This window comes from Neofelis nebulosa, chromosome 15 (assembly GCF_028018385.1).
Source record: "Neofelis nebulosa isolate mNeoNeb1 chromosome 15, mNeoNeb1.pri, whole genome shotgun sequence".
Lineage (NCBI taxonomy): Eukaryota > Metazoa > Chordata > Mammalia > Carnivora > Felidae > Neofelis > Neofelis nebulosa.
The window spans coordinates 60,903,490-60,930,602 of record NC_080796.1 but is presented as its reverse complement, the minus strand read 5'-3'; the positions used below and the strand labels follow the sequence as shown (position 1 = coordinate 60,930,602).

Here is a 27,113-nt window from a genome sequence, read left to right as displayed (position 1 = left end):
ATTAAAGCTCAGCTTAAATTCAAAGTAACTCTACCTTCCGTCGCCTTATGTGTCAACATGTAAGAGTATTTAGGTTCATCTTGCCGTTCCCCTAGTTTTGTTAATGAGGAAAATATAAGAAACTTGAGTGGGAGTGTATGCTCCTGACTAGATGCTACAGAATCAACATTGATCGACTCTCCAACTCAGACAAGAGGTTGGCTTCATTGGTTGGGAAAGACTTGCCACAGAAGAGCTAATGGATTCTATTTGAGTCTAGGACTTGTAGTTGATAATGGGAGACCCATCTGCATAAGACTATACTTTCAGTGTTGGCCTGAAGATCATTATGTTTCCAGAGGGTCCTTGGTAGGATGCTGGTGCCAAGGAGATCTATTACGTTAAGTCTTTCTCTATCGAAAAAGCTTCCTAGGGGTGCCTGTGTGGCTCAGTCGGTTGAGCATCCGACTTCGACTCAGGTCATAATCTTACAGTTGGTGGGTTCGAGCCTTGCATCGGGCTCTGTGCTGACAGCTTGCCACCTGGAGCCTGCTTCCGATTCTGTGTCTCCTTCTCTTTCTGCCCCTTCCCTGCTTGTGTACTGTCTCTCTCTGTCTCTCAAAAATGAATAAATAAACATTAAAAAATAAGAAGCTTCCTAGAGTATAGGCAACCTCACTGAGGTCACATGCTATTTGGTTGCAGAGACTGGATTGAACCCAAAGATGCTTAGCTCTACTGACTGTATACTTCCAGCATCAATGGGAACCAAACTGACTTGTCTCGTCTTGTCTCACTCTTTATCAGCTTATTTGTCTTGCATTAAATATAACTTGGAATCCACCATCCCTGATTTTCAGGCTATCTGTTCCTTCTTCCAGTCTCTGAAATGTTGCTAGCAAATTTGGAGGCCTCATTTCCCTTATGATAACACATTGCATTTGCAAAGCTCCTCACACTATGTCTTTGCATTACCCTATTGGACACTCAGCATGAGTATTAATTCCCATGTTTTACTATTTTCTTTCTTCAAGGGGAACATCTAAGCAGTATTCAGATTTATAACCAGTAGGGGTGGAGCTCGTTCCCACATATTCTTCTTCCGAGGCTCATGCCAAGGATTTCTCCATTCAAACCTTGCCTTACTGGGCAGGAAGACGGCACAAGAAGGACTTGTCTCTAGGCCCAGAGCTTTTGGAACTGACGTGTAGGGGTAACTTTGCCCACACTTTCTGCGTACCTTGTCATGTGTTAGGGAAGAGGGCCTATCATGATTGCTATCGTGATTTTCATGGTGTGGGTCCAAGACATGATGATAAAGTCAGGCTTTTATAAGAAGCAGCCAAATGGATCAAGTTATCAAGGATAGACCTCCAGGCCACTGTGAAAAATTCTGTAGGCTTTTGATTGCCTAATCTTAGTACAATCTCTGTCTTCAAGCATGGCCACATGCAAGCAGACATTGAATATATTTTGGTTTTTTTAATGTTTTTTTTTTATTATTATTTTTAAGAGAGAGAGGTTGGGGGTTGGGGGAGGGCAGGCACAGAGAACAAGACACAGAACCTGAAGCAGGCTCCAGGATCTGAGCTGTCAACCCAGAGCCTGATGCGGGACTCGAACCCACCGACCTCGAGATTATGACCTGAACCGAAGTCAGATGCTTAACCAACTGAGGCACCCAGGTGCCCTGGATATATGCTTTTAAAACCTTATTCTTCATTTAGTAAGTTGGGGCAGGTAGACTGTAAAGTCAGCATGCTTCGTGGTTTGTTACTTACTGTCTTCATTTCACAGGCAAAAATGTGCTACTATCCATCATCATAAGACTCTAGTTTGGTAAATCGTTGCGAGCCTTCAGCACCCCTTATCTGGGGCAGATGCCAGTGGATGCTTGTGTTTGAAATGATGACTCACAGTTAATCATTATAAGAAATAGGCTTCCCACTTCATAAACTCTAGGCAAGACTGTTTTCTTTGCTAAACATTTAAATTGCTCAGCCATTTTATGCATTAAAACCCAATTATAACTTAGTATGTTGGAGAATTTCAAACGCTATTCCCTGCAGCATCTGTGCCTAAGACTGCATTTTATCATTCAGTTGTTCAAACTCTAATACATGCTTTTACATATATAAAAAATAAATTAAAAATAAATAACATAAAAGAGAAGAAAAAGGACTTTAAAACACAGAGAGGCATGTGACAAGACCTTGGCATTGCTCCCTAACGTGGCAGTCCTTGAGGAACATGGGGCAAAGAATATTGCTTCCCAGTTTCACTGGACTTTGCTCCACTGTTAGGTGTGCATCTGGTTCTGTCCAGAAAAGGGATAAAGAGGAGAAATGTCTTGCTGTTGGGAGGCTATCCCCGTGTCCTGTAGAGCTCCAGTCAGCCCCATTCTGTGAAGGGTGTGTACAAAACTAACATGTTTGTTGTGATGGAGGGCAGTGGATAAGTAGCAGAGGTTGTGAATATTACTTTAATGCTTTTTACTTTTTTTTTTTTAAAGCCTCCAGCACCCAGGTGTTCATAGGTAGCCTTCCATCAGAGTACTAACCAGGCCCCCAACGTGTTTAGCTTTCCAGATCATACTAGACCCGGCATGTTGAAGGCGGTGGGGCCATAGGCAAAAGTCTGGCACGCTTCACAAATTTGTACATCATCCTTGCACAGAGGCCGTGCTAATCTTCTCTGTATCCTCCAATTTTGGTATATGTGCTGCTGAAGTGCATACAACTGCTTTTTAAACCATAAGTTAGGAAATCCTAGTCCACTAGTTTTGCATTTTTCCTGAGAAGTCTCTTTTAGTCTAATGCCTTGAACCCCATAAAGGAAGCTGGCATTCCCACCAGAAACGTGGTGGCTACAACACTCCAGATGATAAGCAAGTTGGTTGGATTAGAAAACCTAAAAGTTCAGGAAGAGCTGAAAATCAACTTATTTGTCAGCCTGGAAAGGAAAATGGAAATAAGATTAAGTGATTTGAATTTCTTAAAAAGGATGGGTTTTCTTTTGTGTTTTCCCTCCTGGCACTAGATCAAAGAAAGCCATATCCAAGTAACTGAAGTAAGATACAGAATTCCAAAGGGAAATAGCAAGAATGACTCTCCAGCATCTCCAGTGGGATCATGATATTAACATCTCCAAAACTCACCAGAGAGACATGCTGTTAGTTTCTTTCTCAACATAAAAGAAACAACACAAAGAAACCATTGTTACTATTTGGTAGTGTTTTTCTAGAACCCTATAGACCACGGTACTATAGCTCTTTCTCTAGCTACCAATATAAATCAATCAGATAATTTTATCATTGTAAATACATTAAGTAATAAGAATAATTGGCTATTAGAATTGAAAGAGGTCTTGGGGCGCCTGGGTGGCGCAGTCGGTTAAGCGTCCGACTTCAGCCAGGTCACGATCTCGCGGTCCGTGAGTTCGAGCCCCGCGTCAGGCTCTGGGCTGATGGCTCGGAGCCTGGAGCCTGTTTCCGATTCTGTGTCTCCCTCTCTCTCTGCCCCTCCCCCGTTCATGCTCTGTCTCTCTCTGTCCCAAAAATAAATAAAAAACGTTGAAAAAAAAAAATTAAAAAAAAAAAAAAAAAAAGAATTGAAAGAGGTCTTTGCATTCAATCCTATTCCGACTTTTTACAGATCAAAGATGTGGTTCTCAGGGAGGGTTCATGAGTTATGCACAGGCTTTCAGATAATGGGAATACTGGGACTGAAATAGAGGTATCTTGCTGTTAATCTAAGGTTCTCATCACAGGATTTCCCTGTGGAAATATCTTTGAGTTTAAGAATCAAGGAGTGAGGGAATCAAAAAGCTAGAAGGCTAAAATATGAATTGAAGACCCTCTTTCCCTTCTCAATGTGGGTAGACTCCTCTTTAGCCTCAATAACAATGAAAGAAAGCAAGCAAAACTACTAGATGGCAGCATTATATTTTGAACCTTGTCTCGGATCAGGATAGTATCTTCTACGTGGAGCCTTAGTTAAGATAAATGTCTGAATTGTATGCCCTCTTTGTCAATCTGGAAGATTGTATTAAGGTTCCAAATGATATTGAGATTTGCTAAGTAAAGTCTTACTTGTCAATAGCTCCTCTTGTTGGATATTTAAAGTTCACGAGCTTTGTTTACTTTAGTTAAGTGCTCTGAAGTGTTTCAACAGCCATTGGGCCATTTATATAAACAAATGAAGGAACACACTGATAATCCATGATACCCAGAAACAGCCCCAGTCTAAGAAGTAGCATAAATCCTTGATGACTTGAAGATAAGCCTTCCACACACCTGCACAATTCACTTTATTAAACAACAATTGTGTGCCACTGGGTTTGAATGGTTGAGGAGGGAAGGACTGGGAAAAAATAATTAGTACTTTCAGTACATCTTTTTTTCTTTAAGTTGGTTGATGTGTGTGAGCATTTTGCTAAGGAGTGCAGTTACAACCCTGATGCCATTATTTGTCTTCAGGTGATAAGTTTCCTTATGTTGTTCGTCATCTCTTTTACACTTGAGGTGATTTTAAGTGGGTTTGTTGAAAAAAAAAATTGGTTTAGTCCAAGTGTTAGTTATTTTATGTAATTTCTTGTCCATTTAGACTTTCGGAGAGTATCATTATTTCATAAGGAAACTCTGTTTTAGAAAAGCGGCATAGGTTGAAATTCACTATCAAATAATGTCAGCCTCAAACAACTCTAAAAAAATACATCTCCATCTCTATAGAGAGAGTAAAATGATTCCTGTCTGACATCCTGTGACTTACCACGCCAGAGTTTCCAAATTTGTGCCAATGTTCTAACTCCTATCCTGCTCGGCCATAGGGTGGAGGGAGAGCCACTGAGGGACTGTAGAGCAGGGAGGCCACCAGCTATTTCCACATAGCCCAGCTTTTGTCCATAAGTAGTCACGTGATACAAATAACAATAGTGAAATGGAGATAATAGTTTCTCCTACAAGATTTCATTGTGAGAGTCAAATGTGACAACATATTAGGTTGGGTCATGTGCAATGTTAAAAACTTGACCGTTATTAACTCCACACACCCCTCAAATTTTCAAATGGTTCAGTTGAATGGGTGAAACATTTAGCGCTTTTCCCAGAAAACTGAAACTCCTACTAAATAGCAACATCAGCAAGAGAGTATGGTTTAGAAGGGGGAAATCTGAAGGAAATCTAAATCTAAAGGGAAATCTAAAGCATGCGTCAGTCCCAGGAGGAAGGAGCAGACAACAGTAGTTGCCAATGGTTCTTTCCAACTGTCTGTGACAGTTGGCCTGACTCTGTTCTGTCCTCATTAGCTCAGACATTTTTATGAATTCACATACATGTAACTTAAGCTAAAAAAACAAGTCCGGCTCCAAAAACGACATAATGTTGTTTATCGGGTGCCTGGGTGGCTCAGTTGGTTAAGAGTCTGACTTGGGCTCCGGTGATGATCTCACTGTTCGTGGGCTCGATCCTTGCATCAGGCCCTCTGCTGTCAGCACAGAGCCTGCTTGGGATCCTCTGCCTCCTCTTTCTGTCTGTCCCTCTCCCGCTCGTGTGCTTTCTCTCTCAAAAATAAATAAATATTAAAAAAAAAAAACATTTATTCTTGAAAGCATGATGTTTATTCATGTTATAGAAATATTTTCCCCCGAAACCCACCTCTGATCAGATACTAGCAGCCCACAAAGATAGGGAAAGCAAAGTTCATGAAATCCGGAAGAGACAGCAGGTAGGCAAGGAATGGAATACTTCCATGGGAAAGGGAAGAAGGCTTTCATGCACAGAAATTCATGGCATAGAATTTTAAATTAGCAAAATCTTACCACTTTCTCTGCCCCCTCACACGTGACACCTTGACCTGTTGTCACCAATTAGAAGTATCAGGTAATTTATTAACCCTAGCAAGTCTGGGTGGCTAATAGCAAAGCCCAAAGTATTGTCTGTGAGAAGCTTTGGCCAAATGCTGGATGTACTCGGCAGAGAATCTCAGAGCAACGGAAACACCTGGTGTGGGCTGACACATTTTGGTTCACACAAGAACTGGAGAACACTCCTGAATTCTTGAATGTTTGCCCAGAGTCGAAAGGCTTACTGGCATGGGAACTTGAACTGAAAAAAAAAAAAAAAAAGATGATATGTCGTACATAGGATCATCATGTCATAATTAGAATTGAAGGCAGTTTGCTCTGACAAAAGACAGAGAGGGAATAAGAAGACGTAGGTTTGGTTTTTCCTGCAGTTTACATCAGATTTAATATGTTCCTTCTTCTCTTTTCCTCTTGCATTCATCCTCCATATTTTGAATATCTTTGCCCTCAAGTGTCCTAATATCTTTCAAGAGGAATGAAGGAAAAAGCTAGAAAACTTCAGGAAGGAATTGGATTAAAATTGGTTGGATTCTCAGTTTATCTGGACTCTGGGATGTATTTGTGAGAGCGAGAGAGAAATGGTGACAAGTTACTGCCAGGCAAATGGCAAAGAGGGGTTGGCAAAGGATTTTAAGAGCTGTGGTCTGGAATGTGAGAATTTCCTTCAGGCTTCCCTTCTCATTTAAAATTTTACCAGGCTATGCTTTTATATTTATTACATTTGGGTTCAGCTGCTTCTCTTCCCCAAAAGAAATTCCTGTTCCTCTTTCTTAGGTGGAATGAAGAATTCTTTTCTTCTCTCGCCTGTGTAGCCCCATCATGTCCCATACATTTTTCTATGGCTCGGTGAAAATAGGAACTTTTGTTTCCAACATCTTACTGTTTGTTTCTGCTCCACATGCTGTAAATGTTTTCCTTGTTCTGCAGAGCTGCGTGCTCTCTTTTCTTTTCTGGTCTGTGTTTGAGAGGGTAGGGCATGCAAGTCCCTCTCCAATTTATTTTCTAGAAGGTGTTGCATCTCTGAGTTTCGCGTCATGCATGGCCACTAACCACATCTACACCTGGCAGACTTGTCTAATTGGAGTAGTGAGCTGAAAAACAGTGAGTATAACAGAAGTAAAAGCACTTAATAAAACTAGTTTTAGTCAATTCAACAACAACACCAACAAATTATTAAATACCCACTTGGTGGTAAGGGCCATGATCAGTAATGCAAGAGAGAAAATAATGGAAAAGAAGCCCCAGCCTTTGCCCTGAAGGGACTTAATGTTATAACAGTCATACTTTTAAAGCAGGGGACCATACCGTGAGGCAGAATATGATATGGGCCCTAAGAGATTTGCTAGCAACATGAGCTTAAAGGAGGGACAGGAGTGCCTGGCTGGCTCATGTGGGAAGAGCGTGCAACTCTTGATCTCGGGGTTGTGAGTTCGAGCCCCATATTAGGTGTAGAGATTACTTAAGAATAAAATCTTTAAAAAGAAGAAAAAAAAGGAGGGACCATTCTTTTGGGTGAATTGAAGAAAGCGTCTTAAAGAAGGAGATAGGTAGTATTTTGAGGAGTTTCTGTTTTGTTGGTTTTTCTCCTTGTTATAAGGTAGTAGGTGCTCATTAAAGAAAAAAAAATCAGAATACACAAAGAAATCAAAAGAAGGTCATTTAACAACACCATACCTCCTGCAGGATGACCGCTGTCAACATGCAGCATTAGAACACAGGCTAAGTCTCTGACCATGGAACTGAGACTGCTGGGCATGTAATGTCCAGTGTCCTTTCCTCTCCCAGAATTCCAAGTGCTCTCCTAGAAGTGCTCAAGCCAGTCCAGCTGATGGAGGCTTATGCCTCTGTAATTTTCTGTTCCTTGTTACAATATTTATTAATGCCCAGTAGACCGTCTCATCTCTCTGCAAGGGAAGGTGAATGAGCAAAGATGAGCAAAGGTTTCACAGATGACACCTTTAGCACTTTTTGTCAATATTTAAATGTAATATTATATCAATGCATTAATTGGTAATTAGAGGATAAAACTACCACTCCACTTCTCTCCCCCACCCCCACCCATGAATGACACCAACTTTCCTTTTTCCCAATAAGCTGTTTCAGGAGGCTTTAGTGGGATGAGTAAATGGTATTTTTTTAAACACTTTTGTTGTTTAAAATGCTATTGTTTCATTTGAGGTGTGAGGAAATGTGCTAACCTTGTCTTCTGTTGGTGTAGCAGTGCAGAAATGATAACTGTATATACATTTTTTTACATAAAAATAGAGAGGAGCAGGAAGGAGAGAGACAACTTATTTAAATCCTGAATACAGTCAGACCTCATATGCATTGTTAAAAAAAAAAAAGCCCTAAAGAATTGCATATGGATTAGAGGGATGAATATTCTATTATTTCAGTCTGTTCTGCTGATCTTCTTATTGTGACTTTGTGCTTCAGAAATCTGCTAGGAATTTGGCTTTGCCGTAGTAGGCAGTAATTTTAAATGTGTATCAAGCACTTGATAGTGTATGATTTGCGTGCTGTTGCATTACTATTCCCTAAATTTTCCACCAATTTATTACTTTTTTCATACTGTTTTAATATTTCAGGATGATGAATATATACAGCATCATTAAAGGTAAATAAAAAATGCATGAAATTAAAAATTGGAATATTAGATGTTTCTTCGCTGTAATCCCCTGGCCCAATTGGAATGAAATGTCTCTGTTCTATCAAGTAATCCCTAAACATGATTAGGAACCTGGGAGTGTCCACACAGCCCACATAATATTTGTATCATCTAAGCCTATTTATGTAAGGTTTGAGTAAAAGTTGTTATTAGAAGACCTATAAAACCATTTTACAATTCAGAAAGATATGCTTGCCTCTTAATCTTTTCTACCTTTATTATTTTTGCTGGAGTTGATGACAATGTGTTCTTAATTCATTTTTCAGAATGCTATTACTGTACGTCTTTTTTATGCTTAGATGATACATTGGCTAGTCTATTGAAATACATTTTAAACAGCAAGGATTGAGTTCAGCAGTTCATCTGCATCTGTAGCTGTTTTTTTTTTTCAACATTTATAAGAAGGAGAAGAGTTAGTTTTCTAGAAGTTAAATAGTTTTCTAAAAGTTTCTAGTCATTTGATGTGTATCCAGGGCAAGTTTTCTTTTAAGGAAATTTGCTCACATTATATTGGCTCACCAAATTCCTGGGTTTTTTATTGTTTTTTTTTTTTTCTTTAATGAAAACAGTTGGCACTATGTGGTGTTTTGCTACAAAATTGTTTAAATTATTTCTGATTTTTGAGCCAAAGAAAGTAGTGTTTTGTAAAGAGGATATTTGAATATAAAAAGACCAAAAAATGTTTTCCCTCAGCCTTGATATATGCCCCACATTGTGTTAATGACTTCTTTGGAAAGATATTCTTTCTGTATTAGCAAACTCTTCAGTGTTCGCCCTCTTTCAAAGGCCTCTTTATAGGGAGGGGTTTTTCAAAACATCTTAAAAGTCCTATGTATGATTCGTTGTTTCTCTTCCCTCCAGTTAGGGTTTAGTGGATACCAGGCTTCTCTTAACCAAGGATCGTTCTCTTAAACGTGCAGATACTGGTCTCGCAATTGTATGTCAACACTCTTGAGTTTCAGGGAAGTTAGGTGCTTGCCAATTGCCGTCTTATTCCAGGCACGTTAAAATACCAGGACGTTTTTGGTTCCTTTACTGTAGAATTTCTTATTTATTTTTGGCTCACACACAAAAGACGGTTTTGACTGTTCACTGCTTAACCAAAGTCCTGAAACATGAAGATCGACACCTCATTAATTTCCCAGTTATGAAATGTGCTAAGTGACCACAGTTTCTAATGAACACTCCCCACTGTGGTGTATTTTAAAACCATGTTTCATACAGCACCCAAAGATGTTCTGTGGTGGTTAAGACCTTTTAAACCTTTGCTCCTAACTTAGCAAGTTTGCTCTGATACCGAAGATGAATCCTCGTAGTGAAAGAGGCATTCCCTTAGTCTTCCTGTAGGTTAAGTTCGGGTTGGCTTTTCCTGCAAACACCGGGTTTGAGCAGAGAGGTCCGGTGTTGGCTCTTTACCCTTTGCAAGGGTGCCATTTGGTACACATGCTGCCCGCAATTGTAAAAATTGTCCCCTGAAAGCCAGTTTCCGTGTGTTTGTTCCTCACTTTGCAAAGAAAATAATGACAGCAAATGACATATGGCCGATATTCCCCTAGCTGAACTTTTACCCCGAGGAAGGCATTTAAGAGCTAGGGGGTGGAGGGCAGGGAGGTTTTAAATAGTCCACACACTGATGCTAGAAAAATTAGCAGCGAGCATGTGATTTCATAATGGTCGTGTGACTGTGCTGCTGCATTGTGTTCAGTTCATCAGAAATCCGAGCCTCCTGCCACCAGCTGTGCCCAACCGGACCCGCGTGTCCTGGGTTCAGTTGGCAGATAAAGCTGTGCTGTGTCGCAACTGCAGAGTGGGGTAGGGGGAGCACCCAGGTGCAGCACAGCCAGGGAGGCCTGAGCCGGAGGGGGTCCTCCCACGGCAGGTGGTAAGAGTCACCTGGTGTGGGTGCATTTGGGAGCCTATCCACAGAGCCCCAGAGAGGAGAGAGGAACATCTGGGCCCCTATTCTGGAAAATTTCTGGATCGGTATGTGGTCTATACCATTCGCGAAGCCCTTTCAAATAATGCTGAAGCCAGCCACATAGAAAGCAGAGTGGCCTATGGGTTAGAACTCAGCCTTTGCAGCTCCTGTCTGTGCAGCCCTGGGCCATTTATTTCACCTCCCGTACCTCAGTCACCTCCTTTGTAAAATTAGGATAACAACATTATCTACTTACAAGGATTAAATAAAATAATCCTTTTAAAGTGCTTAGCTTGGTGCCTGGCACATAGTCATTTGTGGGATGTGCAACACTTTACTTTTATATATGGAGAAACTGAGGCTGTAAATCATGAGCTCACCTAAGAGCGCTTGGCCGAGAATAGAATTCGTGTTTCCTGACTTTCATGCTATTATGCTAACCACTAATCTATGCTTCTTCCCTGCATCAAGCCCTTAACATTCCTATTCTTGATTAAAGCAAGCGGGGGGAGGATTTAAAAAACAATGGTAAGAAATAACCTCATAGAGATGAACTTAATCTATTGTAGCTCATTCTTGAAGCTAATCATATTTGAAATAAAAAACAGTATGTTTTCAGTCAGTATCTCCCCACAGCTAAAATGATCACATTTTTTAAATATAAGCTTTATGTTGTTGGTAAAATTGGAAAGTTTTAGAAGAATAATTATTTTTGGTAACTCTGTGGAGTCTTGTATGCTTCTGAAATGATCCACAGGCATTTAAATGGGCTATGAGCCTTCGGCTGAATAAGGTAGAGAAATGTTTACAGTTCATAGTTGTGAACGCATGCTGGAGTATTTTGCCCTAAGCAAGACAGAAACTCCTGGGATAAGCAAAAAGCATATTTTCAAAGTGAAACGGACTGAAGGAAATAGCAGAAATATTACATGGTAAAGTTGAAAACCGTTTATAAGGCTGGATTAAAAAGCATAGACAATGAGAAATCTTTATACTTCTTCTATTAATAATGAGCTGTGTCTGCATTCACAAATTATTTGCAAATTAATATTTGGAATTGGCTAAACAACTGGTTATTAATTTTTTTGAGAAGAAAAAAAAAGTCAAATTCGCCAGTTATTTGAATGATTTTGACACACAATTCTCCAAATAAGCAAACAAAACAGTGTGTGTGTATATAGGCATAGTATAATTCAGCTCTCTTTAGGTTGTGAATTTCATTCTACAGTTGGAATTGCCTTCACCCCCGAAACAAATACTAAGTAAGTGCAGGTCTGTGGCTCATGCGTACCACACAGTCAAGCTGCTAATTTGGTTTGATGATCAGACATGGCCCAGTTTTCTGGCGGGGGTGAGGGGGGGGGGGGTTCTTTTCCCCAAATGACAACAGTGTTGTGGTGGGCAGAGCAGGAACTTTTTTGCTATTGTTTTATTTATTTATTTATCTATCTATTTATTTATTTATTTATTTATTTATTTATTTATTTATTTATTTTAATTTTTTTCCCCCACCAAGGAGCAAAGCCTTTTGGGCACATTAGCACGACTTTCTGCAAGTAATGCAAAATGGGAAATAATTGGGTTGAGGTGCTCTTGGGATATTAGTGGTGCTGCGGGCAGGAAAGCAGGCATTGGAAAATAAATGACAAATTAGTCTGCTTAATCTCTTTATTGTGAATCAGATGCCACGGCAGGCGTTCATAATACATTAATAAACACCAGTTAATGCAACTGAGATACTATTCCTCAAATTCGCAAGAGTGGTAAGAATTCTTTCCTAAAGGAGTGAGCTTGTTTACTGAATGATTTTTCTCCCTCTGTAAGTAGGACTTTGTGGTATAAACCCAGGTAAATAATAATAACCACTGTATGTGTATAGTGCTGAAGCATTTATGGACAGTTTCATTCATAGCAACTTGTGTGAGTTTCACTATGATATCCCTGGGAGGGACAGGCTTTTCTATTTCCCCGTTTTACAGACAAGCCACCTGAGGGGTTAAACGACCTACCAAATGTTGCTCAGTGTTGGTCAAAGACAGACTTGGGTCTTGATTTTCTGGCTTCAGAACTTATTCTTGCTACCCCATCACCCCACCTACATAGAATCAAAACCTGTATATTAGTATAACTCCATATAATATACATTCTGATATCCTCTGAGCTGAGTTATGGCCCCTCATCCTTTTTAATCAAGTTCCATAATATTACACATATAACTGAATTCAAAAATCTCACTAAGTTCCTGATATTACAGAGACTGCCCTTACCTGTCCGCTTAGTACTGATGACATAAAGGAGCCCCCTGACATTTTACATATGGAAAGTGAGACACGCGGACGGCACAGCTGAGCTAGTTAGCATCTAGAAGTATCATTAACCAGCTTGTCAAGGTCATTTCTCTAGGTGCTCTGACTTTTAGCTGATCATATCATGTGTTTATCATACAGCAGCATCAAGTTGTGGGATTTCTGCTTTAGCATATCCAGAACATGAGTCAGCCATCAAGGCTCACGGGATCTGTCAGTGACTGGGCATCTTTACAATAATCCTGTCCAGCTTTGGCCGCGACTCTAGCTTACACCACACAACACTTAGACCGAGCCGTTCAGCTCTACACTGTTTCCTTGTTCTAGTTAACATGCTGTTTTGTAATTATTCTAATACTTGTGAGGAGAGGGATATTTTTGTATACCGAGCCCTTTTTATCCTCATTTACGTCTGCCTGGTCCTCATTGCTCTATGGCATAGAAAACAGGCACTAAATTTATGCTTCTTGGTCAGCTGACCAGAAGGCTTTGGCTAACTACAGCCCCTCTGATTTGTCCACACAAGAGCACCCACCATATCAGTTAGGATATGGTCATCGTCGTATTGGGAAAGAGATGGTATCTGGCCAAGGTCATGGACAGGGAGGAATAGTTAAAAATATGTACAAGGGATCTGAACTATAGAAATTAGACTTATATTTGAGCCAGAATTATCAAAATGTACTTCTGAGGCTGATTGCTAATACAAGGAAGACCAGTCTTAGTTCGTGGTAAAGAATGCCCAAAGCAGATGTCTCTGTCATTGTCTCACAGCATCTTGGAATGTGGTCAGAATGGGCACTTTTCTTTTGTTGCCTTGCTCATTAGGTAATCAGTTGTACAAAGAGCGCTGACGAAATTGGAGGTCAGCGGCCCCCCAAAATACGTTAAGTAGAAAAATTATCCAGTGATCATGCAAACGTGAACTTTTTTTATAATTTGGTTTTTGCAAAGCACTTAGATGTATCCACTTAGTGTTGTCAGATAAAAACAAAATTTTTCCGGGGCGCCTGGGTGGCGCAGTCGGTTAAGCGGCCGACTTCAGCCAGGTCACGATCTCGCGGTCTGTGAGTTCGAGCCCCGCGTCAGGCTCTGGGCTGATGGCTCGGAGCCTGGAGCCTGTTTCCGATTCTGTCTCCCTCTCTCTCTGCCCCTCCCCCGTTCATGCTCTGTCTCTGTCTGTCCCAAAAATAAATAAAAAACATTAAAAAAAAAAAAATTTAAAAAAAAAAAAAAAAACCAAAATTTTTCCTATTCTTCTAATGAACTTTAACGAAATGTGTTAACAACAGACGAGGGAAAACATCATGGATTTGGTGTCTTTATATAATGTCTCTCTTACACATATATTTGAGTCTTCAACTTGATTGTTTCTTTCGGTGTCTTCTCTTGAAAGTGGGGCTTGGAGGCTTCCAGGGTAATTATGCCTCCTACCTTTCTAAGGACAGCCTGCTACTGTTTTCTCTAAATAACCTGTGATCATGTAATGGATAAACAGTATTACCTCTGTTTTAATGACCCCCTGATTTTACGGTGGCCGGCAGTGTGCCAGAGTCAGCTCCTTGGACTCTGTTTTTGTTCTACATTCCTCAGTACGACGACAAAAACTATTTACGTTTTGCTTGAATAGCTTAAACACCATTTTAGAAGACTTTAGATTGCTTTTGAACATATTTGAATGCATCTTTAGCCATCACTGGGCTTAAAATGGAAACCCTTTTTTCAGCTTATCTGTATTAAACACCTGTAAAAATCAATGGTACTGTATTTTTTTTTCTTATAATGCTCTGTTCCTTTAACTAATGCCAGAAATAATGCACAATTTATTCTAGCGTGTTCTTTTCCCTTTGCCTGATGTTCTCCGGCAGTAAAGTGGCAGAGTGTATAAGAACTCACTTCTGCTGACTTAATAGTAAAATTGCCAGGTTGATGTTGAAATTCAACCAATTGGAGCCTAATCCTCAAGAAGGAATTTGCTGTCTCTCCTAATGATTATCATCCGTCTTCTTCATAATGAATATGCAGAAAGTTTATTTTTTGCAAGTGCACGTACTTACATAAATGACCAATGGGAGAAGTTAGAGTTAACCAGTGATGTTTTTTGAGCATTGTTATTTTTCCCTAAAATCAGAAGTCATTACATTTATATTGAAAATTTTGAGTGGTTTGTATGAGCTTTATGCCAAACTAAGATTAGTGTGCTGTAGCCCATTACAAATGTAGAAGATTGACCACTTTTTATGGGTTAGAATAAAAAATATGATAATAATGTCTTCTCATCATCATAAAGAGAGATGATAATGACTAAATGAAATATTTATATTATCTCATTTTATTTGATAGGTTCCATCTTCTCCCATACCAAACACTTTCTCAAAAGCAACCATAGACTCCCGGTTAAAAAAGAAATCTTTGTAGAATTCAGGTTCTTCATATGTGTTGCTAATAAATCCAGTAATTTAATATTTTACTCTTTTTATTTTCTGAAATGTGTTTTGCCGCTTAAAGGGGAGCCCAGTGGTTTAGTATGTTTTGATCAGGGCTGTGTGTAAAGATGGGCTATTTTCTCGTTTCTATGTACATATCCTGTTTGTTCCCAAGTATTTCTTTTTGGAAAGTGGGCCAGCTAATCCATAAACAAAAATGTGTGTGTGTGTGTGTGTGTGTGTGTGTGTGTGTGTGTGTGTGTGTGAGAGAGAGAGAGAGAGAGAGAGAGAGACAGACAGACAGACATATTATTCGTGCTGTTACTGACCCACGTATTCTGTAGGCCATTTATCTCTTCATTAACCATATTATGAGGCTCTCCCTAGCCTGTCTCCTCTCTCATATACAATCTTGCTATCTCTTATATTCTTATAGACTATCTATATTCTTCCCAGCTGGGCTCTTTTCAGACTTTTACGTTTTCTTCGAGACTTACTACATAGAAACACTGACATATATGTCACTGTCAAGTCATGTAGCAATTGCTTTCTGACATTCATGCTGTGAGCATCCAGTCCAGTGGGTGACTTGGCCCCCGCTGCCACTCTGTGTGGCCACCACTCCTAAAAAGATTCTGAGTTCTCAAGAACTGTTTTCAGGCACGTGGCTATGTCGCCGTGTTGTCATGTGAACTGAACTGTCCCCGTCTTTTCCTCCGTCTGTCTCTTTCTCATTCCCTGCACTCATCTTATTGAAGTGGGAGAAAAGGAGAAAAAGATCTGCGGCCTGCCCGATTTGTCCTGACACGAAAAGATGGTTAGCTTTGTGAAAGGCGGTGGGGGCCAGCCGAGTGCCTGATGTCCCAACAATGTGTCTGTGGGACTACTCACTCCATGTCCCTTCACTCTGCCTCCTGCTGGTTTCCGGAGAGCTCTTGTCTCCCTTCAGTACGTGAGAGGGGTGACAGTCCCTCAGGCTTTGGCACTCAACGCCTTGTTAGATCTGCTGAGGAAGACACTGTTTTCGGTTTCGGTTTTCGGTTTCGTGCTGCTTTCGGTGTTGGTGTTAGGGCTTGCTTAAAGCCCAAAGAAACGTTTCTGAGGACTTGTAGCTTTTATGGAGCAGAAAAAAATGCCCTGTTTTCTGAACACATTGATTTGCTTTAAAATTTTCTTAAATTTCCAGAAAACACTTTGGTTTCAGCACAAAAAGTGTTGTTATGGCCCAGTTTTCCTGAAATCCCTAATCTGTAAGACTTCAAATGATAGCAATGGAACTCCTCAAACTGCTTCCTGGTGGGGCTAGTTTTTGTCCCTGATTCATTTTATTCTGTTTTTAATGATGATGACCAGAGGTCTTTTTGGTTTTCTTTTATTCTTACAAAGCATCAGACCTTTATTCATCTCTGATATCACATTAAAATTTAAAAACAGCAAAACACCAAACAGCCTGTGTAGTGGGAAGGAGTAGAATTTTAAGAGTCAGAGTTAGTTCAAGGCCCTGGTGTAATTAATTATCCTTTCTAAGCCTTCTTGACTTATCATTAACATTTAGAAAGAGACAGAGTTGGGAAAATAGTAGCCACCTTGCAGGGCTGCTGTGAGAACGTAAAAAGGTAACACAGATATTTAGCACAACACCTGGTGTTTAAACACGTAGACCGTGGAAGTAAAAACCAGCAGAGTACCAGCCATTTATCTTCCCTTTCTCTCTTTTTAATTGTTTTCCTTCTTTCCTTCCCAGTTGAGAAAAAAATTAGGAAAAAAAATCCATTGACAGAATTCTATAAAATGAAGTTTGATGCTATCATAGTGATGTTATGGACTGAGGTATGGTTTGGTGGGGGCTGCGTTCGAGAATAAATAATATTACTATCGAGGAAATACAAATCAAAGCCACACTGAGATACCACCTCACGCTGATCAGAGTGGCTATAATGAACAAATCAGGAGACTATAGATGCTGGCGAGGATGTGGAGAAATGGGAACCCTCTTGCACTGCTGGTGGGAATGCAAACTGGTGCAGCTGCTCTGGAAAACAGTATGCGGGTTCCTCAAAGAATTAAAAATAGAACTGCCCTGTGACCCAGCAATAGCACTACTAGGAATTTGCCCAAGGGATACAGAAGTGCTAATGCATAGGGGCACTTGTACCCCAATGTTTATAGCAGCACTTTCAACAATAGCCAAATTATGGAAAGAGCCTACATGTCCATCAGCTAATGAATAGATAAAGAAGATGTGGTTTGTATATACAATGGAATACTACTTGGAAATGAGAAAGAATGAAATGCTGCCATTTGCAGCACTGTGGATGGAACTGGAGGGTATTATGCTGAGTGAAATAAGTCAGTCAGAGAAAGACAGGTATCATATGTTTTCACTCATATGTGGATCTTGAGAAACTTAACAGAAGTCCATGGGGGAAAGAAAGGGGGAAAAATAGTTACAGAGAGGGAGGGAGGCAAACCGTAAGAGACTCTTAAATACAGAGAACAAACTGAGGGTTGGTTGATGGGGGGTGGGAGAGAGGGGAAAACGGGTGCTGGGCATTGAGGAGGGCACTTGTTGGGATGAGCACTGGGTGTTGTATATAAGCCAATTTGACAATAAATTATATTTAAAAAAGAATAAATAATATTACAAGTATACTGTTGCACTCGATTGTTACCAAACCCGATGTTTAGTCTCCAACTTGCTAATTTTAGATTCACTGATGATCTCTCATCAAGGCTTATCCAAGTTTCTAGTTCAGACAGGACTTGTTTTCAGCCAAGTCATTTTACATGGACCTTGTCTCATCCTCTTAAGTGCCCGAAGCACAGATGTTGTGACACCTCACATTATCTAGGATGTGTTCTTTAGCTTCAGGGTAAGAATTACACCCCCTCAGAAATTCTAAATTTTTTGGTCAGCAAGGATCCAAAAACTTTTGGAACATATACGGATATTTCTCTAAAATGCCCCAAAGAGACTTGTCCCTGAAAGGAGTCTCATTTCAATCTGTGAGGGCCAGTGTAGGAAGAATTGGAGGGAGGTTGGTGAGTACATGTCGAAGATTTCATTCAACACTAAGGTTCTGTGACCTTTTCATTACAATGTATGAATGTGCCACACACTCCAGGATCCTCCTGCTGAGCTACGAATTTAGTAAATTTCATTTGTTGCTACCTTCCTCACATACTAAGTTCATGACTATACGGGGGTCAGTGTTACCCTGGCATCTCAAAAGCACTCAGCAATAGTTAGCTATTATTACCACTTAATTCTTTTTTTTTTTCAAAGTTTATTTATTTTGAAAGAGAGAGAGAGAGAGAGAGAGAGAGAGAATGAGCAGGGGAGAGGCAGAGAGAGAGAGAGAGAGAGAGAGAGAGAGAGAATGAGCAGGGGAGAGACAGAGAGAGAGAGGGATAGGGCAAGAATTACAAGCAGGCTCTGCACTCTCAATGCAGAGCCTGACACAGGACTCGAACTCAGAAACCATAAGATCATGACCTGAGCCAAAATGAAGAGCCAAAATGAAGAGTCAGACACTTAACCAACTGAGCAACCCGGGCACCCATGATCCAGGTTTCTTAGTAACCATTGTCATCTTGATTCTCTCTCCCCCATCGACCCTCTTTAAAATTTATAATCACAATTCCTCATATATTTTTAAGTTTTTCTTAAATGTCAAGAAAATATTTTGGATTCACAGGGGTGAAGAGTGTTACAGAGAATCTCAGTCTTTTCCTGCTGTGCATTACTGGGCCCTGCCTCCTTCCTGTCAACTTTCTATACCCCAAGCTTCCCCCACCCTACATCACCCAAATGAGACACACGTGTTCCAAAAGAAAAAATACCATGCCCCATCCATTTAATGTTTTCCACACTACATTTTAAAATATTGTATTCAATTTACTTAAACTAAAAAAAACCCAAAAACAAAAAAACAATGCACCCATTTCTCCCTACCCCACATCCCCTATGACCACCAATCTGTTCTCTGTATCTATGAGCTTTTTTTTTTTTTTTTTTAAGATTCCACATATAAGACAGATCATACGGTATTTGTTTTTCTCTGTCCTGACTTATTTCACTTAGCATAATGCCCTGGAGGTCGATTGTTGTAAATGGTAAGATTCCATTCTATTTTTTATGGCTGGCTTCTTAAAAATCCTGTTGTACATATTGTAGGTGTTATACATTTATCCATGGATGGACATCTAGGTTGTTTCTATATCTTGGCTATTGTGAATAATGTTGCAGTGAACATGGATATATCTTTTCAAGCTAGTGTTTCCATTTTCTTTGGGTAAATGCCCAGAAGTGGATTTTCTGGATCGCATGGTAGTTCTATTTTTAATTTTTTGAAGAACTTCCATACTGTTTTCCATTGACTGCACCAATTTTATATTCTCATCAACAGTGTATGAGGGTTTCCCTTTTCTCCACATACTCACCGACCCTTACCTTTTATCTTTTTTATACTAGCCATTTTAACAGGAGTGAGATGATCCCTCATTGGGGTCTTGATGTGCGTTAGTGACGTTGAGTGTTTTTTTTAATGTACCTGTTTACCATCTGTATGTCTTCTTTGGAAAAATGTCTATACACAGCATCTGCCCATTTAAAAATCAGATCGTTTGCTTTGTTGCTGTTGAGTTGTGTGTGTTCTTTGTGTATTTTGGATATTATCTCCTTATCAGATATGTAATTTGCAATTATTTTCTCCCATTCCATAGGTCGCCGTTTCATTTTATTGATGGTTTCCTTTGCTGTGCAGAAGCTTTTTAGGTGACTATAGTGCCACTTGCTTATTTCTGCTTTTCTTGCTTTTGCTTTTGGTGTCAGATTTAAAAAGTCACCATACCACTTATGGCTTCTTCTAGGAGTTTTATGGCTTCAGGTCCTGAGACCAAGTCTTTAATCCATTTTGAGTTAGTTTTAATGTATGGTATAAGATGGTGGTCCAGTTTCACTCTTTTGCCTGTAGCTGTCCAATTTTCTGAACCCTCTTTATTGAGGAGACTGTCCTTTCCTTTCCCCTTGTTATTGTTGGCCTTTTTGTTGTAAATTAACTGACCATAAACGTGTGGGCTTATTTCTGGGCTCTCTATTCTGTTCCACTGATCTGTGTGTCTGTTTTAATTTTTAATTTAAAAGTACCAAACTCTTAAAGTTATTATAGCCTATAATGCATTTTGAAATCAGGGAGCATGATGCCTTTGGCTTTGTTTTTCTTTCTCAAGATTGGTTTTGGCTATTTGGGTTCTTTTGTGGTTCCATATAAAACCTGAGGATTATTTGTTCTAGTTCTGTGAAAAAAGCTGCTGATATTTTGATGGGGATTGCACTGAATCTGTAGATGGCTTAGGGTAGTATGGGCATTTTAACAATATTAATTGTCCCAATCCGTGAGCATGGAATAAGCCCACTGCCCCAGTTAAAGGAGGACAGGGAGACTCGGAGCACAGTGAAGGGAGGCTTTAATCGATGTTCTTGCAAGAGTGGGTGTCTGATGGACAGGCACACTGTGGGCCTTACAGCAGGCACTTTATCTCCTAGCATGAAACCCCTCCCCCCGATTCCTCATTGGCTGAGTACTACAGAAGTTACAGCCTTATCCGGAAGTCGCCTATGTCCATGTAAGGCCAAAAGTAGTCTGATTAGAACAAATGTACATTCTTTGAGGTGATGCAGAGACGTCAGTTCTTTGGCACATGCTTATTACAAAGCCCGCAAAAAAAAAAATAAGCCCATGAAATGGAGACGGGAAGAACCAGGAAGTGAAGTGTCTAAGGGTTTGGGACTCCATTGTGCGGAGGGGAGGGGTTCGTACATATTTCCAATAGCTTGTAAGCCTATTGTTAACTAGACAGCACAGCTTTTATTTGGTATTTCCGGAAATGAATCATCTCACTTACTTGTCACGCCTACCTTTGCCGGTAAAACAATACCATCGGGCAGTGGAACAATAATACTAGAATTTTGGTACCTTCCAGCTTGTTCTCTAAACCAGAGACTAGTCTACCAATATGCATGTCAAACCATGACTCAAGGCTGCTATGAACTTGATTGTTAATTGTCAGTTACTGATTGTAGCTACCTCCAGCATGCCTTCCAGCTGAAGAAGTACAGAAATACAGAATTGGTTCCTTAATCAAGAATGTGGAATTGCCAGGTTATCACATACGAGGGGAAGCTGCAGATGAGTTACAGAGCCCTGGACTCACAGATAGGATTCCTTTACAAGCCCACAGGTGCCCATTATGCATTCTCTCTCTACCATAGTGAGGTAACGGCAATAACATCATTTGATGATGGGTTTATTCTCTCCAAATTTCAAGACTGAAATAGAAAGACGACACCTGAATGTAATTCCCAGGGCAGGCAAGCGCTGTCCAGCCCTCACAAGATGCACAAAAGCCAGGAAAGCTCCAAAAGAAGTCTATTAGGGGATTTGTTTCGTGGAGCTCAGTATTTCTTCCATTCGAGTTTTACCCGATACTTAATTTAACTCCACGAGTAATATAATACACTGGGGCAGGACTAGAGCGAGGTGAATGGTATTGCAGCCTGCACATTATGCCTGACCTTGCAGCTGAGTATTAATTTGAAGTAGTGGAATTAAAAATTTCTATTCTTTTGCATTGTCATGCCTCACGTTGATAAGCACAAAGAAATGTAAATAAAAAAGACCTATTTCAAAACCTTCCATACAACCTTTTTGTTTTATGACAAAAGACAGTTAATTAACATACTAGCAGTAAGCAGCCTTCCCAAACTCATGCTAATTATGTATTCTGTTGACCGTGACTCTAGTCATAAGGTAATTGGCTTGCAGCAACATGACATTTCAAATCATCTCTTGAAATTACATCAAAAAGCCAGCCTGTTTTGTTTTGATAGGGGAACAATCAATTTGATAAGTGGTAACACAGCTCATTGTTTCACATTAATTAGACTAATTGCTGCATGTTAGCCTCTGAAATAGACAGAACTTGGAGAAGACAAAGGCTGCGGCCTTTAGCATGCAGCGCGTGTGACGGTTCCACTTGCCTGCACAGACCGTAGGCAGAAAACAGAGCTGTTATAGGAGGCAGCCTTGCGGGAGGCTGGGTGTTAACAGTAGTTTGATGTGTTATGCTTAATACACTGGCTTTCAATTATAGCATCCAGGTTCCAAGTCCCACAGAGGGAAGAAAGGACGACTCTAAAAAACTGTTTCCCAGCTAACCAGGTTTGGGTTTGAGAGAGTTAGAACAGCCTTCCAGTTACACATTCTCCTTCAAAACCCACACACTTTTATGTCCCTGCCAGGGAGGCCCTACTTCTATCCCTTTGTAGTACTCTGGGCATAAATGCCTTAAAAAACAGACTGAAACAAAACAGACAGAGCCAAAACAAAACAAAATACCAAAAGGACAAAAAAAAAAAAATCCCCCCCCCCTTTTTTTTTCCAATTACAAAACAGTGTTTGAACCCACAGAGATTCGGGAAACTGTCATTTGTGGAAACCTAACACTTGAGCCCTGCAGACGCCTTTCACTTTGACAGACTGTACCTTCGTTTATTCTCAAGACCACCAATTTGGTCCAATTGGATAGTGTGATCTTTATGACAACAGCACATGTCGATCTCAATTGGCAAGGAAGAGAATTTCACTTGTGACCAGCGCGGACTTCTGATGCTCACATAGATTGATGAGATCGCGTTACTGGGCATCTGATGCAATGGAACAGGGCTCCTTCCCAAGGAAAAGACATCCAGGGCTTAAAAAAACCAGATGCACTGCCTCTGTCACTCAGACGCTGTCTAGTTATCCACACACAACTTCGGATTACTGCTAGCTCACCAAACGTGCAGATGGGCAGTTGTGTGTGTACCTATTAGTGTATATACGTGAAGTGGAAATTAGCCTAAATATTTGATTCTGCGGTTGCAAATCACCAAATTCATTGTGGTTAGATGGTAAATTATGTCGTTGACTTTGGGCTGCATTTGACCTAAGAGACAAAGTCTCAAACAACAGACTCTGCTAATTGCCACTGCAGCTCAATTCAAAGAATGGTTTTCACACGTCGGTGGTGTGGAAAGGACTTTGGGTTTCTCACTAGTTTCTTCAGCTTTACCGAGTGGTGTGGTCTTTGAACAGGAAGGACAGCAATATATAAACATAACAGTTTTTTCATAAGATACACAGCTGCATTACACATCCCAGAATTGTAAGTATGACGTTCCTCCATTTGTAAATGCTTATGGGCTTTCATTGAAATTACAGAGGGAAAAATGACAGTGAAATTTGGACCTGGCTTGGGAAATGAATTTGAAGCATTTAAACGAGATTGATTTGCTTCTGTGTATGAAGGCATCTTGGGCGGGGAAGGTGGGGATGTGTGGACATCTGTACCAAAGGAGAGCATTTCATTTCTTCTCTTTACCATTCCCTCAAAGGAATGATCCTTTTACAGGAACTTCAAAGCACAAATTTGTGCGGCAGGTTTAATTTGGTCATTTAAAAAAAAAAAATAGCGTGTGGTGTAGCAGAGGCAAGCAATTAAATGATTGCTCCTACAAGTTAATAAATCTTCAACAGCCTTTTAAAAAGGTACAAGGATTTGTGATTTAAGGGTGCTAATGTGCTGTTTTCCCTGTAAAATCCCAGGGTTTATTCAGAAGGTAAATGATGGGGGGGGAAAAGGTACCAAGATTGAAACCCCTTAACATTCAGCTTAAGTGCTGGTTCCACTTGCTTGAGCACAAGTTGGAAGCAGCTTTGTTAGGATTCCAGCCGGCACCCTCGCTGTCACTGTTGGTTCTTGTATAGTCAAGCCCCACTTCATGCAGAGCAAATCTTTGCTCAGTTAAGCGAGCGTCAGTCACTGGTAAGCTTGGCTGCCGGCCCAGGGTTGTTAGACTTTTCCATGCTACACCTGAATGAGATATTGACGAGACATTGCTACCCAAACAGAGTTGAGAAACTGGATAAAAAAATAAATAAATTAAATTGTCATGGGGCTGACAGAATAATTTTGAAAATGCAACTTACACTTCCAGTGTACAAGCAGAACAAGGAAGCCGCTGCCTGCTTGGGACCAGGTGGCGTATCACTGGGTTGGTTGAAAACATTTTCCCCCCTTACTTTGCGCCTCACGACTGTGGATTTGGAATGGAGGATGGGGGGTGAGGGAAGAGGTACTGACAGATTATAACCCTGTGTAGAACCTTTTGGTCAGTTCATTCGAATAGGCCTATTATCTGCTTAACAGAAGCTTCCCAAAACAAAACGCCGTGGAATACAGTTACGAGGCTTTGGGGGTGAGGAGAACATTCTGACAGTAGGTAATTTCTGCAAAAATAAGGATCAGAGAAAATCAGGGACGGAGTGGAAAAAAAAGACGTAAAGTAGGAATAGTTTTTAAATAGGAATGGCTGGCAGAGCTATTAATCACAGAGTGCTCTGAGCCACAACAGGGGTCGTGGGAGGGCCGGGGAGACCAAAGGACAGAGGCGAGAGGCACCACCAAAGCCCCTCCCCTCAAAAGAAATGTAAGAGGACTGACCTATTCATATAGTATATATGTATCTATGTATCTATATGTATACACACATATATAGATATATATAGATAGATATAGATATAGATATAATAGATATATAGATATATAGATATAGATATATGTGTGTATATATCTATATACATATATAGATACATATTTCAATCCAAGGTGTTTTAGTAAATATTTAGATTCTTTGTTTTTTTTACTATAGAATGAATGGTGTGTTGTTATCATGGCAGTTCTTATTCTTATCCTAAAAAAGTGGAAAAACTGAATTTCATCCATGGCAATAGAGGATTCAGTTGATTTGGCAGACTGATAGAAGAGGGAGGGCGTGGGGGAGGGGAGAGTCCTCTGCTGAACCCCAACGCTCAGGCAAGGCTTTGTCTCAAAAACAAACAAACAAACAAACAAACAAACAATTAGTTGGAGGTTTGCTGGGAGACATCAGAAATTACTACAAGTTCTAAAGATTTAATAACTTCTTTTAAAATAGATTCAGTACTCTTGTAGCGGGCATGTGCTCTTTGAATGCATAATTTCTCATGGAAATTATGTAATTTCTCCCCCTAGCTGTGTCTGTATTGAAAAAGGACAATTCTGAGAGTGCTGGCATTTTGCTCCCTCCACATCCAGCTCACATCCCTACTAGAGGTAGGTGCTGTGGGACTCCGTGGGGCGGCGTGACCCGCACGGGGAACGGTGGCTCTTCCTCTCTCAATCTCTCAACTCACGCTCTAAGCACAAAGTGTCTTAACTGACTTTCCGGACTCTGGACTTGCGTGGCTCCACCAAAGCCCATCCCATAGCAAAGAAATCAGAGCACCATTTGCAAGTCCCTGGTGAGCGCTGGTGGTCAGGCAGCTCGACTCAAGGCGTTGAGGGAGTATCTTCCACATACATCGACAACATCCCCTTCCCTTCTGCAGATACCTCTCTTCACTTTGGTGTCGTAATCTGTGAGTGGGGGGTAGTAATACCTACTTCATGGGTTGCTGAGGAAATTAAGTGAAAGCAAAGCTCCCAGCCTGGTGCTTAGCGTGTATTAAGTGCTTCGTAGTAGCCAGGCCCTTTGAGAAATGGGGGTTATTTATCTGTAGTATTAAAGAATAGGTGTGAACATTAGAAATTTTCTTCAAATATAAGCAGGGCCAGATTCGTGAATGCGCAACCTGTGTAGCCACCTAGGGCCCAATGCTCTGAAGGGCCCCACACTTGGTTGAATGTTCCCTGGCACAATCTGGAAATTCTGAATACTTTTGGAACAAAGGGACTCCGCATTTTCAATTTGCAGGGGCCCCAGGCTGTGTAGCTGATCCTGAATGTTGTTATTTTATTTTGCCCATGAGTTTTATTCCTTTTCCTGCTACAACTTTCATTGAATATTTTAAATTAGCTTTTGGTATTATCAGGCACAAACTAACCACTCAGTTCATTCTCCTTTTTTGTTGTTGTTTTTCACCTTTTTTTTTTTTTTTTGCTGCTACGTATCTCCTATTCATGCCTAGTGTGCTCCCATTACATGGCAGTCCCTGCCCCTGCTTACCTTGCTTGCCCTACTAAGCCCCCATTCCCTTGAGAACAGGTACTCTGCTATTCCTTTGTTCTTATTACGTTTCCTTAGTTTTGAGAGGCAGAGAGAGACAGAGCACAAGTGGGGGAGGAGCACAGAGAGAGGGAGACACAGAATCCAAAACAGGCTCCAGGCTCTGAGCTGTCAGCACAGAGCCCGACGCAAGGCTCGAACTCACGAGCTGGGAGATCATGACCTGAGCTGAAGTCAGACGCTTAACCGACAGCCACTCAGGCACCCCAACTCTGCTATTCCTTTGATCTCCAGTGCCCTTCCTGTTCCTCTTGGATGAGCCTTAGCTCAGTTTCTCCACTTCACAAGCAGAAAGAAGCTTTCCTCGGCAGTGTCCTCACGTCCTCACGGCATCTTGGCACACGCCTGTTCTAACGCTTCCCTAGTCCATGCCCTGGACAGTAAGTTCTTTCAAGGGAAGAGACTTTCTCTTTTCGAACCTGCCGCTTCCCATCATCCTGACTCGCATTTGGTGTTCAGTGTGTTGACTCAGGAAGTGAACGAGCAAACCAATCACCAAAGCTTCCGAGCGCACAACTGATTCTCATCTCACCTTTAAAAAAATTTTTTCGGCTTTCCTTTGGTAAAGCATTTTTAGCAATGAATGCCTCAAATACAGCAACAAGGGCCAAATTCAGGATTGCCTTTGAGGTAGAGACCCCTACTTTGGTATTTCAATTTGAGAAAATGATGTTTCTTTCTTATTAAAATAGAATACTGTCTCTAATGACTTATCATGACGAAAGGGATGCTTTCCTGACTTTTAACAACCCCCTCACACATACACCCACCCCAGTTTATCAACTGTGATTTTGAAAAGGTGTTT

At 40.6% G+C, this 27,113-nt stretch overlaps 1 protein-coding gene and 1 non-coding gene across 17 annotated transcripts in view; one reads left to right on the top strand and one right to left on the bottom strand.

Moving 5' to 3' along the window:
* ESRRG (estrogen related receptor gamma) overlaps nt 1-27,113 on the top strand; it is a 630,244-nt gene that overhangs the window by 300,183 nt on the left and 302,948 nt on the right. For 2 of the 16 annotated variants that reach the window (XM_058701230.1, XM_058701227.1), the window contains exon 3: nt 8,430-8,458. The exons of 12 other annotated variants lie outside the window; for them this stretch is intronic. The gene's annotated coding sequence lies outside the window, so the exon portion shown is untranslated. Of the gene's footprint in view, nt 1-8,429; nt 8,459-25,275; nt 25,357-27,113 lie in introns of all 16 variants that reach the window. 2 more of the 16 variants (XM_058701228.1, XM_058701226.1) reach the window with 1 other exon arrangement.
* LOC131496708 (U6 spliceosomal RNA) lies at nt 2,611-2,712 on the bottom strand. The gene has a single exon (XR_009254636.1). It is a non-coding gene; the product is annotated as a U6 spliceosomal RNA (small nuclear RNA).